The following is a 16692-nucleotide window of genomic DNA, read 5'->3' as shown; positions in this document are numbered from 1 at the left end:
CCTAACCCCTAACCTCTACAGTAAGTTACAGACGGTCTCTCTGACCCTAACCCCTAACCTCTACAGTAAGTTACAGACGGTCTCTCTGACCCTAACCCCTAACCTCTACAGTAAGTTACAGACTCTCTCTCTGACCCTAACCCCTAACCTCTACAGTAAGTTACAGACGGTCTCTCTGACCCTAACCCCTAACCCCTACAGTAAGTTACAGACGGTCTCTCTGACCCTAACCCCTAACCTCTACAGTAAGTTACAGACGGTCTCTCTGACCCTAACCCCTAACCTCTACAGTAAGTTACAGACGGTCTCTCTGACCCTAACCCCTAACCTCTACAGTAAGTTACAGACGGTCTCTCTGACCCTAACCCCTAACCTCTACAGTAAGTTACAGACGGTCTCTCTGACCCTAACCCCTAACCTCTACAGTAAGTTACAGACGGTCTCTCTGACCCTAACCCCTAACCTCTACAGTAAGTTACAGACGGTCTCTCTGACCCTAACCCCTAACCTCTACAGTAAGTTACAGACGGTCTCTCTGACCCTAACCCCTAACCTCTACAGTAAGTTACAGACGGTCTCTCTGACCCTAACCCCTAACCTCTACAGTAAGTTACAGACGGTCTCTCTGACCCTAACCCCTAACCTCTACAGTAAGTTACAGACGGTCTCTCTGACCCTAACCCCCTAACCTCTACAGTAAGTTACAGACGGTCTCTCTGACCCTAACCCCTAACCTCTACAGTAAGTTACAGACGGTCTCTCTGACCCTAACCCCTAACCTCTACAGTAAGTTACAGACGGTCTCTCTGACCCTAACCCCTAACCTCTACAGTAAGTTACAGACGGTCTCTCTGACCCTAACCCCTAACCTCTACAGTAAGTTACAGACGCTCTCTCTGACCCTAACCCCTAACCTCTACAGTAAGTTACAGACTCTCTCTCTGACCCTAACCCCTAACCTCTACAGTAAGTTACAGACGGTCTCTCTGACCCTAACCCCTAACCTCTACAGTAAGTTACAGACGGTCTCTCTGACCCCTAACCCCTAACCTCTACAGTAAGTTACAGACGGTCTCTCTGACCCTAACCCCTAACCCCTACAGTAAGTTACAGACGGTCTCTCTGACCCTAACCCCTAACCTCTACAGTAAGTTACAGACGGTCTCTCTGACCCTAACCCCTAACCTCTACAGTAAGTTACAGACGGTCTCTCTGACCCTAACCCCTAACCTCTACAGTAAGTTACAGACGGTCTCTCTGACCCTAACCCCTAACCTCTACAGTAAGTTACAGACTCTCTCTCTGACCCTAACCCCTAACCTCTACAGTAAGTTACAGACGGTCTCTCTGACCCCTAACCCCTAACCTCTACAGTAAGTTACAGACGGTCTCTCTGACCCTAACCCCTAACCTCTACAGTAAGTTACAGACGGTCTCTCTGACCCCTAACCCCTAACCTCTACAGTAAGTTACAGACTCTCTCTCTGACCCTAACCCCTAACCTCTACAGTAAGTTACAGACGCTCTCTCTGACCCTAACCCCTAACCTCTACAGTAAGTTACAGACGGTCTCTCTGACCCTAACCCCTAACCTCTACAGTAAGTTACAGACGGTCTCTCTGACCCTAACCCCTAACCTCTACAGTAAGTTACAGACGGTCTCTCTGACCCTAACCCCTAACCCCTACAGTAAGTTACAGACGGTCTCTCTGACCCTAACCCCTAACCTCTACAGTAAGTTACAGACGGTCTCTCTGACCCTAACCCCTAACCTCTACAGTAAGTTACAGACGGTCTCTCTGACCCTAACCCCTAACCTCTACAGTAAGTTACAGACGGTCTCTCTGACCCCTAACCCCTAACCTCTACAGTAAGTTACAGACGGTCTCTCTGACCCTGACCCCTAACCTCTACAGTAAGTTACAGACGGTCTCTCTGACCCTAACCCCTAACCTCTACAGTAAGTTACAGACGGTCTCTCATTGACCCTAACCCCTAACCTCTACAGTAAGTTACAGACGGTCTCTCTGACCCCTAACCCCTAACCTCTACAGTAAGTTACAGACGGTCTCTCTGACCCTAACCCCTAACCTCTACAGTAAGTTACAGACGGTCTCTCTGACCCTAACCCCTAACCTCTACAGTAAGTTACAGACGGTCTCTCTGACCCTAACCCCTAACCTCTACAGTAAGTTACAGACTCTCTCTCTGACCCTAACCCCTAACCTCTACAGTAAGTTACAGACTCTCTCTCTGACCCTAACCCCTAACCTCTACAGTAAGTTACAGACGGTCTCTCTGACCCTAACCCCTAACCTCTACAGTAAGTTACAGACGGTCTCTCTGACCCTAACCCCTAACCTCTACAGTAAGTTACAGACGGTCTCTCTGACCCTAACCCCTAACCCCTACAGTAAGTTACAGACGGTCTCTCTGACCCTAACCCCTAACCTCTACAGTAAGTTACAGACGGTCTCTCTGACCCTAACCCCTAACCTCTACAGTAAGTTACAGACGGTCTCTCTGACCCTAACCCCTAACCTCTACAGTAAGTTACAGACGGTCTCTCTGACCCTAACCCCTAACCTCTACAGTAAGTTACAGACGGTCTCTCTGACCCTAACCCCTAACCTCTACAGTAAGTTACAGACGGTCTCTCTGACCCTAACCCCTAACCCCCTACAGTAAGTTACAGACGGTCTCTCTGACCCTAACCCCTAACCTCTACAGTAAGTTACAGACGGTCTCTCTGACCCTAACCCCTAACCTCTACAGTAAGTTACAGACGGTCTCTCTGACCCTAACCCCTAACCTCTACAGTAAGTTACAGACGGTCTCTCTGACCCCTAACCCCTAACCTCTACAGTAAGTTACAGACGGTCTCTCTGACCCTAACCCCTAACCTCTACAGTAAGTTACAGACGGTCTCTCTGACCCTAACCCCTAACCTCTACAGTAAGTTACAGACGGTCTCTCTGACCCTAACCCCTAACCTCTACAGTAAGTTACAGACTCTCTCTCTGACCCTAACCCCTAACCTCTACAGTAAGTTACAGACGGTCTCTCTGACCCTAACCCCTAACCTCTACAGTAAGTTACAGACGGTCTCTCTGACCCTAACCCCTAACCTCTACAGTAAGTTACAGACGGTCTCTCTGACCCTAACCCCTAACCTCTACAGTAAGTTACAGACTCTCTCTCTGACCCTAACCCCTAACCTCTACAGTAAGTTACAGACGGTCTCTCTGACCCTAACCCCTAACCCCTACAGTAAGTTACAGACGGTCTCTCTGACCCTAACCCCTAACCTCTACAGTAAGTTACAGACGGTCTCTCTGACCCTAACCCCTAACCTCTACAGTAAGTTACAGACGCTCTCTCTGACCCTAACCCCTAACCTCTACAGTAAGTTACAGACGGTCTCTCTGACCCTAACCCCTAACCTCTACAGTAAGTTACAGACGGTCTCTCTGACCCTAACCCCTAACCTCTACAGTAAGTTCCAGACGGTCTCTCTGACCCTAACCCCCTAACCTCTACAGTAAGTTACAGACGGTCTCTCTGACCCTAACCCCTAACCTCTACAGTAAGTTACAGACGGTCTCTCTGACCCTAACCCCTAACCTCTACAGTAAGTTACAGACGCTCTCTCTGACCCTAACCCCCTAACCTCTACAGTAAGTTACAGACGGTCTCTCTGACCCTAACCCCTAACCTCTACAGTAAGTTACAGACGGTCTCTCTGACCCTAACCCCTAACCTCTACAGTAAGTTACAGACGGTCTCTCTGACCCTAACCCCTAACCTCTACAGTAAGTTACAGACGGTCTCTCTGACCCTAACCCCTAACCTCTACAGTAAGTTACAGACGGTCTCTCTGACCCTAACCCCTAACCTCTACAGTAAGTTACAGACGGTCTCTCTGACCCTAACCCCTAACCTCTACAGTAAGTTACAGACGGTCTCTCTGACCCTAACCCCTAACCTCTACAGTAAGTTACAGACTCTCTCTCTGACCCTAACCCCCTAACCTCTACAGTAAGTTACAGACGGTCTCTCTGACCCTAACCCCTAACCTCTACAGTAAGTTACAGACGGTCTCTCTGACCCTAACCCCTAACCTCTACAGTAAGTTACAGACGGTCTCTCTGACCCTAACCCCCTAACCTCTACAGTAAGTTACAGACGGTCTCTCTGACCCTAACCCCTAACCCCTACAGTAAGTTACAGACGGTCTCTCTGACCCTAACCCCTAACCTCTACAGTAAGTTACAGACGGTCTCTCTGACCCTAACCCCTAACCTCTACAGTAAGTTACAGACGGTCTCTCTGACCCTAACCCCTAACCTCTACAGTAAGTTACAGACGGTCTCTCTGACCCTAACCCCTAACCTCTACAGTAAGTTACAGACGGTCTCTCTGACCCTGACCCCTAACCTCTACAGTAAGTTACAGACGGTCTCTCTGACCCTAACCCCTAACCTCTACAGTAAGTTACAGACGGTCTCTCATTGACCCCTAACCCCTAACCTCTACAGTAAGTTACAGACGGTCTCTCTGACCCTAACCCCTAACCTCTACAGTAAGTTACAGACTCTCTCTCTGACCCTAACCCCTAACCTCTACAGTAAGTTACAGACGGTCTCTCTGACCCTAACCCCTAACCTCTACAGTAAGTTACAGACGGTCTCTCTGACCCTAACCCCTAACCTCTACAGTAAGTTACAGACGGTCTCTCTGACCCTAACCCCTAACCTCTACAGTAAGTTACAGACGGTCTCTCTGACCCTAACCCCTAACCTCTACAGTAAGTTCCAGACGGTCTCTCTGACCCTAACCCCTAACCTCTACAGTAAGTTACAGACGGTCTCTCTGACCCTAACCCCTAACCTCTACAGTAAGTTAGAGACGGTCTCTCTGACCCTAACCCCTAACCTCTACAGTAAGTTACAGACTCTCTCTCTGACCCTAACCCCTAACCTCTACAGTAAGTTACAGACGGTCTCTCTGACCCTAAACCCTAACCTCTACAGTAAGTTACAGACGGTCTCTCTGATTCTAACCCCTAACCTCTACAGTAAGTTACAGACGGTCTCTCTGACCCTAACCCCTAACCTCTACAGTAAGTTACAGACGGTCTCTCTGACCCTAACCCCTAACCTCTACAGTAAGTTACAGACGGTCTCTCTGACCCTAACCCCTAACCTCTACAGTAAGTTACAGACGGTCTCTCTGACCCTAACCCCCTAACCTCTACAGTAAGTTGCAGACTCTCTCTCTGACCCTAACCCCTAACCTCTACAGTAAGTTACAGACGGTCTCTCTGACCCTAACCCCTAACCTCTACAGTAAGTTACAGACGGTCTCTCTGACCCTAACCCCTAACCTCTACAGTAAGTTACAGACGGTCTCTCTGACCCTAACCCCTAACCCTCTACAGTAAGTTACAGACGGTCTCTCTGACCCTAACCCCTAACCTCTACAGTAAGTTACAGACGGTCTCTCTGACCCTAACCCCTAACCTCTACAGTAAGTTACAGACGGTCTCTCTGACCCTAACCCCTAACCTCTACAGTAAGTTACAGACGGTCTCTCTGACCCTAACCCCTAACCTCTACAGTAAGTTCCAGACGGTCTCTCTGACCCTAACCCCTAACCTCTACAGTAAGTTACAGACGGTCTCTCTGACCCTAACCCCTAACCTCTACAGTAAGTTACAGACGGTCTCTCTGACCCTAACCCCTAACCTCTATAGTAAGATACAGACGGTCTCTCTGACCCTAACCCCTAACCTCTACAGTAAGTTACAGACGGTCTCTCTGATCCCAACCCCTAACCTCTACAGTAAGTTACAGACGGTCTCTCTGACCCTAACCCCTAACCTCTACAGTAAGTTACAGACAGTCTCTCTGACCCTAACCCCTAACCTCTACAGTAAGTTACAGACGGTCTCTCTGACCCTAACCCCTAACCTCTACAGTAAGTTACAGACGGTCTCTCTGACCCTAACCCCTAACCTCTACAGTAAGTTACAGACGGTCTCTCTGACCCTAACCCCTAACCTCTACAGTAAGTTACAGACGGTCTCTCTGACCCTAACCGCTAACCTCTACAGTAAGTTACAGACTCTCTCTCTGACCCTAACCCCTAACCTCTACAGTAAGTTACAGACGGACTCTCTGACCCTAACCCCTAACCTCTACAGTAAGTTACAGACGGTCTCTCTGACCCTAACCCCTAACCTCTACAGTAAGTTACAGACGGTCTCTCTGACCCTAACCCCTAACCTCTACAGTAAGTTACAGACTCTCTCTCTGACCCTAACCCCTAACCTCTACAGTAAGTTACAGACTCTCTCTCTGACCCTAACCCCTAACCTCTACAGTAAGTTACAGACGGTCTCTCTGACCCTAACCCCCTAACCTCTACAGTAAGTTACAGACGGTCTCTCTGACCCTAACCCCTAACCTCTACAGTAAGTTACAGACGGTCTCTCTGACCCTAACCCCTAACCCCTACAGTAAGTTACAGACGGTCTCTCTGACCCTAACCCCTAACCTCTACAGTAAGTTACAGACGGTCTCTCTGACCCTAACCCCTAACCTCTACAGTAAGTTACAGACGGTCTCTCTGACCCTAACCCCTAACCTCTACAGTAAGTTACAGACGGTCTCTCTGACCCTAACCCCTAACCTCTACAGTAAGTTCCAGACGGTCTCTCTGACCCTAACCCCTAACCTCTACAGTAAGTTACAGACGGTCTCTCTGACCCTAACCCCTAACCTCTACAGTAAGTTACAGACGGTCTCTCTGACCCTAACCCCTAACCTCTACAGTAAGTTACAGATGGTCTCTCTGACCCTAATCCCTAACCTCTACAGTAAGTTACAGACGGTCTCTCTGACCCTAACCCCTAACCTCTACAGTAAGTTACAGACGGTCTCTCTGACCCTAACCCCTAACCTCTACAGTAAGTTACAGACTCTCTCTCTGACCCTAACCCCTAACCTCTACAGTAAGTTACAGACGGTCTCTCTGACCCTAACCCCTAACCCCTACAGTAAGTTACAAACGGTCTCTCTGACCCTAACCCCTAACCTCTACAGTAAGTTACAGACGGTCTCTCTGACCCTAACCCCTAACCTCTACAGTAAGTTACAGACTCTCTCTCTGACCCTAACCCCTAACCTCTACAGTAAGTTACAGACTCTCTCTCTGACCCTAACCCCTAACCTCTACAGTAAGTTACAGACGGTCTCTCTGACCCTAACCCCTAACCTCTACAGTAAGTTCCAGACGGTCTCTCTGACCCTAACCCCTAACCTCTACAGTAAGTTACAGACTCTCTCTCTGACCCTAACCCCTAACCTCTACAGTAAGTTACAGACGGACTCTCTGACCCTAACCCCTAACCTCTACAGTAAGTTACAGACGGTCTCTCTGACCCTAACCCCTAACCTCTACAGTAAGTTACAGACGGTCTCTCTGACCCTAACCCCTAACCTCTACAGTAAGTTACAGACTCTCTCTCTGACCCTAACCCCTAACCTCTACAGTAAGTTACAGATGGTCTCTCTGACCCTAATCCCTAACCTCTACAGTAAGTTACAGACGGTCTCTCTGACCCTAACCCCTAACCTCTACAGTAAGTTACAGACGGTCTCTCTGACCCTAACCCCTAACCTCTACAGTAAGTTACAGACTCTCTCTCTGACCGTAACCCCTAACCTCTACAGTAAGTTACAGACGGTCTCTCTGACCCTAACCCCTAACCTCTACAGTAAGTTACAAACGGTCTCTCTGACCCTAACCCCTAACCTCTACAGTAAGTTACAGACGGTCTCTCTGACCCTAACCCCTAACCTCTACAGTAAGTTACAGACTCTCTCTCTGACCCTAACCCCTAACCTCTACAGTAAGTTACAGACTCTCTCTCTGACCCTAACCCCTAACCTCTACAGTAAGTTACAGACGGTCTCTCTGACCCTAACCCCTAACCTCTACAGTAAGTTACAGACGGTCTTTCTGATCCTAACCCCTAACCTCTACAGTAAGTTACAGACGGTCTCTCTGACCCTAACCCCTAACCCCCTACAGTAAGTTACAGACGGTCTCTCTGACCCTAACCCCTAACCTCTACAGTAAGTTACAGACGGTCTCTCTGACCCTAACCCCTAACCTCTACAGTAAGTTACAGACGGTCTCTCTGACCCTAACCCCTAACCTCTACAGTAAGTTACAGACGGTCTCTCTGACCCTAACCCCTAACCTCTACAGTAAGTTACAGACGGTCTCTCTGACCCTGACCCCTAACCTCTACAGTAAGTTACAGACGGTCTCTCTGACCCTAACCCCTAACCCCTACAGTAAGTTACAGACGGTCTCTCTGACCCTAACCCCTAACCTCTACAGTAAGTTACAGACGGTCTCTCTGACCCTAACCCCTAACCTCTACAGTAAGTTACAGACGGTCTCTCTGACCCTAACCCCTAACCTCTACAGTAAGTTACAGACGGTCTCTCTGACCCTAACCCCTAACCTCTACAGTAAGTTCCAGACGGTCTCTCTGACCCTAACCCCTAACCTCTACAGTAAGTTACAGACGGTCTCTCTGACCCCTAACCCCTAACCTCTACAGTAAGTTACAGACGGTCTCTCTGACCCCTAACCCCTAACCTCTACAGTAAGTTACAGACGGTCTCTCTGACCCTAATCCCTAACCTCTACAGTAAGTTACAGACGGTCTCTCTGACCCTAACCCCTAACCTCTACAGTAAGTTACAGACGGTCTCTCTGACCCTAACCCCTAACCTCTACAGTAAGTTACAGACTCTCTCTCTGACCCTAACCCCTAACCTCTACAGTAAGTTACAGACGGTCTCTCTGACCCTAACCCCTAACCCCTACAGTAAGTTACAAACGGTCTCTCTGACCCTAACCCCTAACCTCTACAGTAAGTTACAGACGGTCTCTCTGACCCTAACCCCTAACCTCTACAGTAAGTTACAGACTCTCTCTCTGACCCTAACCCCTAACCTCTACAGTAAGTTACAGACTCTCTCTCTGACCCTAACCCCTAACCTCTACAGTAAGTTACAGACGGTCTCTCTGACCCTAACCCCTAACCTCTACAGTAAGTTCCAGACGGTCTCTCTGACCCTAACCCCTAACCTCTACAGTAAGTTACAGACTCTCTCTCTGACCCTAACCCCTAACCTCTACAGTAAGTTACAGACGGACTCTCTGACCCTAACCCCTAACCTCTACAGTAAGTTACAGACGGTCTCTCTGACCCTAACCCCTAACCTCTACAGTAAGTTACAGACGGTCTCTCTGACCCTAACCCCTAACCTCTACAGTAAGTTACAGACTCTCTCTCTGACCCTAACCCCTAACCTCTACAGTAAGTTACAGATGGTCTCTCTGACCCTAATCCCTAACCTCTACAGTAAGTTACAGACGGTCTCTCTGACCCTAACCCCTAACCTCTACAGTAAGTTACAGACGGTCTCTCTGACCCTAACCCCTAACCTCTACAGTAAGTTACAGACTCTCTCTCTGACCGTAACCCCTAACCTCTACAGTAAGTTACAGACGGTCTCTCTGACCCTAACCCCTAACCTCTACAGTAAGTTACAAACGGTCTCTCTGACCCTAACCCCTAACCTCTACAGTAAGTTACAGACGGTCTCTCTGACCCTAACCCCTAACCTCTACAGTAAGTTACAGACTCTCTCTCTGACCCTAACCCCTAACCTCTACAGTAAGTTACAGACTCTCTCTCTGACCCTAACCCCTAACCTCTACAGTAAGTTACAGACGGTCTCTCTGACCCTAACCCCTAACCTCTACAGTAAGTTACAGACTGTCTTTCTGATCCTAACCCCTAACCTCTACAGTAAGTTACAGACGGTCTCTCTGACCCTAACCCCTAACCCCTACAGTAAGTTACAGACGGTCTCTCTGACCCTAACCCCTAACCTCTACAGTAAGTTACAGACGGTCTCTCTGACCCTAACCCCTAACCTCTACAGTAAGTTACAGACGGTCTCTCTGACCCTAACCCCTAACCTCTACAGTAAGTTACAGACGGTCTCTCTGACCCTAACCCCTAACCTCTACAGTAAGTTACAGACGGTCTCTCTGACCCTGACCCCTAACCTCTACAGTAAGTTACAGACGGTCTCTCTGACCCTAACCCCTAACCTCTACAGTAAGTTACAGACTCTCTCATTGACCCTAACCCCTAACCTCTACAGTAAGTTACAGACGGTCTCTCTGACCCTAACCCCTAACCTCTACAGTAAGTTACAGACTCTCTCTCTGACCCTAACCCCTAACCTCTACAGTAAGTTACAGACGGTCTCTCTGACCCTAACCCCTAACCTCTACAGTAAGTTACAGACGGTCTCTCTGACCCTAACCCCTAACCTCTACAGTAAGTTAGAGACGGTCTCTCTGACCCTAACCCCTAACCTCTACAGTAAGTTAGAGACGGTCTCTCTGACCCTAACCCCTAACCTCTACAGTAAGTTACAGACGGTCTCTCTGACCCTAACCCCTAACCTCTACAGTAAGTTACAGACGGTCTCTCTGACCCTAACCCCTAACCTCTACAGTAAGTTAGAGACGGTCTCTCTGACCCTAACCCCTAACCTCTACAGTAAGTTACAGACGGTCTCTCTGACCCTAACCCCTAACCTCTACAGTAAGTTACAGACTCTCTCTCTGACCCTAACCCCTAACCTCTACAGTAAGTTACAGACGGTCTCTCTGACCCTAACCCCTAACCTCTACAGTAAGTTACAGACGGTCTCTCTGACCCTAACCCCTAACCTCTACAGTAAGTTACAGACTCTCTCTCTGACCCTAACCCCTAACCTCTACAGTAAGTTACAGACGGTCTCTCTGACCCTAACCCCTAACCTCTACAGTAAGTTACAGACGGTCTCTCTGACCCTAACCCCCTAACCTCTACAGTAAGTTACAGACGGTCTCTCTGACCCTAACCCCTAACCTCTACAGTAAGTTACAGACTCTCTCTCTGACCCTAACCCCTAACCTCTACAGTAAGTTACAGACTCTCTCTCTGACCCTAACCCCTAACCTCTACAGTAAGTTACAGACGGTCTCTCTGACCCTAACCCCCTAACCTCTACAGTAAGTTCCAGACGGTCTCTCTGACCCTAACCCCTAACCTCTACAGTAAGTTACAGACTCTCTCTCTGACCCTAACCCCTAACCTCTACAGTAAGTTACAGACGGACTCTCTGACCCTAACCCCTAACCTCTACAGTAAGTTACAGACGGTCTCTCTGACCCCTAACCCCTAACCTCTACAGTAAGTTACAGACGGTCTCTCTGACCCTAACCCCTAACCTCTACAGTAAGTTACAGACTCTCTCTCTGACCCTAACCCCTAACCTCTACAGTAAGTTACAGATGGTCTCTCTGACCCTAATCCCTAACCTCTACAGTAAGTTACAGACGGTCTCTCTGACCCTAACCCCTAACCTCTACAGTAAGTTACAGACGGTCTCTCTGACCCTAACCCCTAACCTCTACAGTAAGTTACAGACTCTCTCTCTGACCGTAACCCCCTAACCTCTACAGTAAGTTACAGACGGTCTCTCTGACCCTAACCCCTAACCTCTACAGTAAGTTACAAACGGTCTCTCTGACCATAACCCCCTAACCTCTACAGTAAGTTACAGACGGTCTCTCTGACCCTAACCCCTAACCTCTACAGTAAGTTACAGACTCTCTCTCTGACCCTAACCCCTAACCTCTACAGTAAGTTACAGACTCTCTCTCTGACCCTAACCCCTAACCTCTACAGTAAGTTACAGACGGTCTCTCTGACCCTAACCCCTAACCTCTACAGTAAGTTACAGACGGTCTTTCTGATCCTAACCCCTAACCTCTACAGTAAGTTACAGACGGTCTCTCTGACCCTAACCCCTAACCCCTACAGTAAGTTACAGACGGTCTCTCTGACCCTAACCCCTAACCTCTACAGTAAGTTACAGACGGTCTCTCTGACCCTAACCCCTAACCTCTACAGTAAGTTACAGACGGTCTCTCTGACCCTAACCCCTAACCTCTACAGTAAGTTACAGACGGTCTCTCTGACCCTAACCCCCTAACCTCTACAGTAAGTTACAGACGGTCTCTCTGACCCTGACCCCTAACCTCTACAGTAAGTTACAGACGGTCTCTCTGACCCTAACCCCTAACCTCTACAGTAAGTTACAGACTCTCTCATTGACCCTAACCCCTAACCTCTACAGTAAGTTACAGACGGTCTCTCTGACCCTAACCCCTAACCTCTACAGTAAGTTACAGACTCTCTCTGACCCTAACCCCCTAACCTCTACAGTAAGTTACAGACGGTCTCTCTGACCCTAACCCCTAACCTCTACAGTAAGTTACAGACGGTCTCTCTGACCCTAACCCCTAACCTCTACAGTAAGTTACAGACGGTCTCTCTGACCCTAACCCCTAACCTCTACAGTAAGTTAGAGACGGTCTCTCTGACCCTAACCCCTAACCTCTACAGTAAGTTACAGACGGTCTCTCTGACCCTAACCCCTAACCTCTACAGTAAGTTACAGACGGTCTCTCTGACCCTAACCCCTAACCTCTACAGTAAGTTAGAGACGGTCTCTCTGACCCTAACCCCTAACCTCTACAGTAAGTTACAGACGGTCTCTCTGACCCTAACCCCTAACCTCTACAGTAAGTTACAGACTCTCTCTCTGACCCTAACCCCTAACCTCTACAGTAAGTTACAGACGGTCTCTCTGACCCTAACCCCTAACCTCTACAGTAAGTTACAGACGGTCTCTCTGACCCTAACCCCTAACCTCTACAGTAAGTTACAGACTCTCTCTCTGACCCTAACCCCTAACCTCTACAGTAAGTTACAGACGGTCTCTCTGACCCTAACCCCTAACCTCTACAGTAAGTTACAGACGGTCTCTCTGACCCTAACCCCTAACCTCTACAGTAAGTTACAGATGGTCTCTCTGACCCTAACCCCTAACCCCTACAGTAAGTTACAGACGGTCTCTCTGACCCTAACCCCTAACCTCTACAGTAAGTTACAGACGGTCTCTCTGACCCTAACCCTTAACCTCTACAGTAAGTTACAGACGGTCTCTCTGACCCTAACCCCTAACCTCTACAGTAAGTTACAGACGGTCTCTCTGACCCTAACCCCTAACCTCTACAGTAAGTTACAGACGGTCTCTCTGACCCTGACCCCTAACCTCTACAGTAAGTTACAGACGGTCTCTCTGACCCTAACCCCTAACCTCTACAGTAAGTTACAGACTCTCTCTCTGACCCTAACCCCTAACCTCTACAGTAAGTTACAGACTCTCTCTCTGACCCTAACCCCTAACCTCTACAGTAAGTTACAGACGGTCTCTCTGACCCTAACCCCTAACCTCTACAGTAAGTTACAAACGGTCTCTCTGACCCTAACCCCTAACCTCTACAGTAAGTTACAGACTCTCTCTCTGACCCTAACCCCTAACCTCTACAGTAAGTTACAGACGGTCTCTCTGACCCTAACCCCTAACCTCTACAGTAAGTTACAGACTCTCTCTCTTACCCTAACCCCTAACCTCTACAGTAAGTTACAGACTCTCTCTCTGACCCTAACCCCTAACCTCTACAGTAAGTTACAAACGGTCTCTCTGACCCTAACCCCTAACCTCTACAGTAAGTTACAGACGGTCTCTCTGACCCTAACCCCTAACCTCTACAGTAAGTTACAGACTCTCTCTCTGACCCTAACCCCTAACCTCTACAGTAAGTTACAGACTCTCTCTCTGACCCTAACCCCTAACCTCTACAGTAAGCTACAGACGGTCTCTCTGACCCTAACCCCTAACCTCTACAGTAAGTTACAGACGGTCTCTCTGATCCTAACCCCTAACCTCTACAGTAAGTTACAGACGGTCTCTCTGACCCTAACCCCTAACCCCTACAGTAAGTTACAGACGGTCTCTCTGACCCTAACCCCTAACCTCTACAGTAAGTTACAGACGGTCTCTCTGACCCTAACCCCTAACCTCTACAGTAAGTTACAGACGGTCTCTCTGACCCTAACCCCTAACCTCTACAGTAAGTTACAGACGGTCTCTCTGACCCTGACCCCTAACCTCTACAGTAAGTTACAGACGGTCTCTCTGACCCTAACCCCTAACCTCTACAGTAAGTTACAGACTCTCTCTCTGACCCTAACCCCTAACCTCTACAGTAAGTTACAGACGGTCTCTCTGACCCTAACCACTAACCTCTACAGTAAGTTACAGACGGTCTCTCTGACCCTAACCCCAACCCCTAACCCCTAACCCCTAACCTCTCTCCAACCCTCTAGTCACAGACTCTTTGTGCTCTGCCTTGTCTATCTGACTAAATGTTTGTCTAAATCTATCATGTTGCAATGTATTTAATCATTAACATGGTCAGAGCTAGAGGTGACTCTCTCTCTCTCTCTCTCTCACACACACACACACACACACACACACACACACACACACACACACACACACACACACACACACACACACAGTCTTGTATAACTAACCTTGGGGGGACACAAAATTCAGTCCGATTCAAAATCCTATTTATCCTAACCTAACCCTAAAATTTCTGTTAATTTATTATTCTTGTGGGGACTTCTGGTCTTCATGTATAGTTAAACACGTCCACACACACACACACACACACCAAACACACCGATTACAGAGGATCCCCTAGTCGTGCAGTGGATCCACTAGTCATGCAGTGGATCCCCTAGTCGTGCAGTGGATCCCCTAGTCGTGCAGTGGATCCCCTAGTCGTGCAGTGGATCCACTAGTCGTGCAGTGGATCCCCTAGTCGTGCAGTGGATCCACTAGTTGTGCAGTGGATCCCCTAGTCGTGCAGTGGATCCACTAGTCGTGCAGTGGATCCCCTAGTCGTGCAGTGGATCCCCTAGTCGTGCAGTGGATCCCAGTGGATCCCCTAGTCGTGTCATTGCGTTGCATAATTTTTTTTGACTTCAGCTTAAGTTACAGCTTTACATTTAGAACGTTTAGAATGCAGAGGAAGGCAGACAGCATGAGCTGAGAGTGGCTGGGTGGCTGTGTGTGTGTGTGTGTGTGTGTGTGTGTGTGTGTGTGTGTGTGTGTGTGTGTGTGTGTGTGTGTGTGTGTGTGTGTGTGTGTGTGTGTGTGTGTGTGTGTGTGTGTGTGTGTGTGTGTGTGTGTGTGTGTGTGTGTGTGCGTGTGCGAGTGTGTGTGTGCGTCTAGTTGAGTGTTGAAACACACTTTTCCGTCAATTACTGGAACAACTGGGCTGGACTTCCCGAACACACACACACACACTCTGTGTGTATTGCAGTGTGTGTGTGTGTGTGTGTGTGTGTGTGTGTTGGTCGGTCCACATTGACAGATGAGGGTAATGATTGATTAATGATCAATGTTCCAGAGATAGTGTGTTGGTCCATATTGTGTATTGAAGAAGGCGAGTTGGTTAGTCCGTCAGGAGTCACCATGGGGAAGAAGACAGCGTTGACAATATTGCTACTAGGACTTCTACTCATCTCACACACTGTTATGGTAAAGTTGCACCCCGTTATCACACAAACACACACACACACACACACACAAACACAGACACACTGCTACGATAAGTTACATGTTGTTTTTACGCCATGTTCTTTTACATAATTTAATAATATAATAATATAATATAATTTAATACTCATATTCATGACCTGTATCTCCTGTCTCTGTCTAAAATGACCTGTATCTCCTATTTTGTTGCCTTACAACCTGGAATTAAAATTGATTTTTGGGGGGTTTGTATGATTTGATTTACACAGCATGCCTACCACTTTGAAGATGCAAAATATTTTTTATTGTGAAACAAACAAGAAAACTTGAGCATGCAAAACTATTCACCCACTCCAAGTGAATACTTTGTAGAGCCACCTTTTGCAGCAATTACAGCTGCAAGTCTCTTGGGGTATGTCTCTATAAGCTTGGCACATCTAGCCACTGGGATTTTTGCCCATTATTCAAGGCAAAACTGCTGCAGCAATTGGATTGAGGTCTGGGCTTTGACTAGGCCATTCCAAGACATTTAAATGTTCCCCTTAAACCACTCGAGTGTTGCTTTAGCAGTATGCTTAGGGTCATTGTCCTGCTGGAAGGTGAACCTCCGTCCCAGTCTCAAATCTCTGGAAGACTGAAACAGGTTTCCCTCAAGAATTTCCCTGTATTTAGCGCCATCCATCATTCATTCTATTCTGACCACTTTCCCAGTCCCTGCCGATTAAAAACATCCCCACAGCATGATGCTGCCACCACCATGTTTCACTGTGGAGATGGTGTTATCGTGGTGATGAGAGGTGTTGGGTTTGCGCCAGACATAGCGTTTTCCTTGATGGCCAAAAAGCTCAATTTTAGTCTCAGCTGACCAGAGTACCTTCTTCCATATGTTTGGGGAGTCTCCCACATGCGATTTGGCGAACACCAAACGTGTATGCTTATTTATTTCCTTAAGCAATGGCTTTTTTCTGGCCACTCGACCGTAAAGCCCAGCTCTGTGGAATGTATGACTTAAAATGGTCCTATGGACAGATACTCCAATCTCCGCTGTGGAGCTTTGCAGCTCCTTCAGGGTTATCTTTGG

The 16692-nt window shown here is 48.1% G+C and overlaps 1 protein-coding gene across 1 annotated transcript in view; it reads left to right on the top strand.

The window, feature by feature from the left end:
- Positions 1-15505: 15505 nt before the first annotated feature.
- LOC121554603 (complement factor I) overlaps positions 15506-16692 on the top strand; it is a 42960-nt gene continuing 41773 nt past the window's right edge. The window contains exon 1 of the mRNA XM_045211887.1: positions 15506-15614. The gene's annotated coding sequence lies outside the window, so the exon portion shown is untranslated. The remainder of the gene's footprint in view (positions 15615-16692) is intronic.

The sequence above is a fragment of the Coregonus clupeaformis genome, chromosome 39, assembly GCF_020615455.1.
Source record: "Coregonus clupeaformis isolate EN_2021a chromosome 39, ASM2061545v1, whole genome shotgun sequence".
Taxonomy (NCBI): Eukaryota; Metazoa; Chordata; class Actinopteri; order Salmoniformes; family Salmonidae; genus Coregonus; species Coregonus clupeaformis.
Note: the sequence above shows the minus strand (reverse complement) of the source record. Positions and strands in the feature narration are given on the sequence as shown.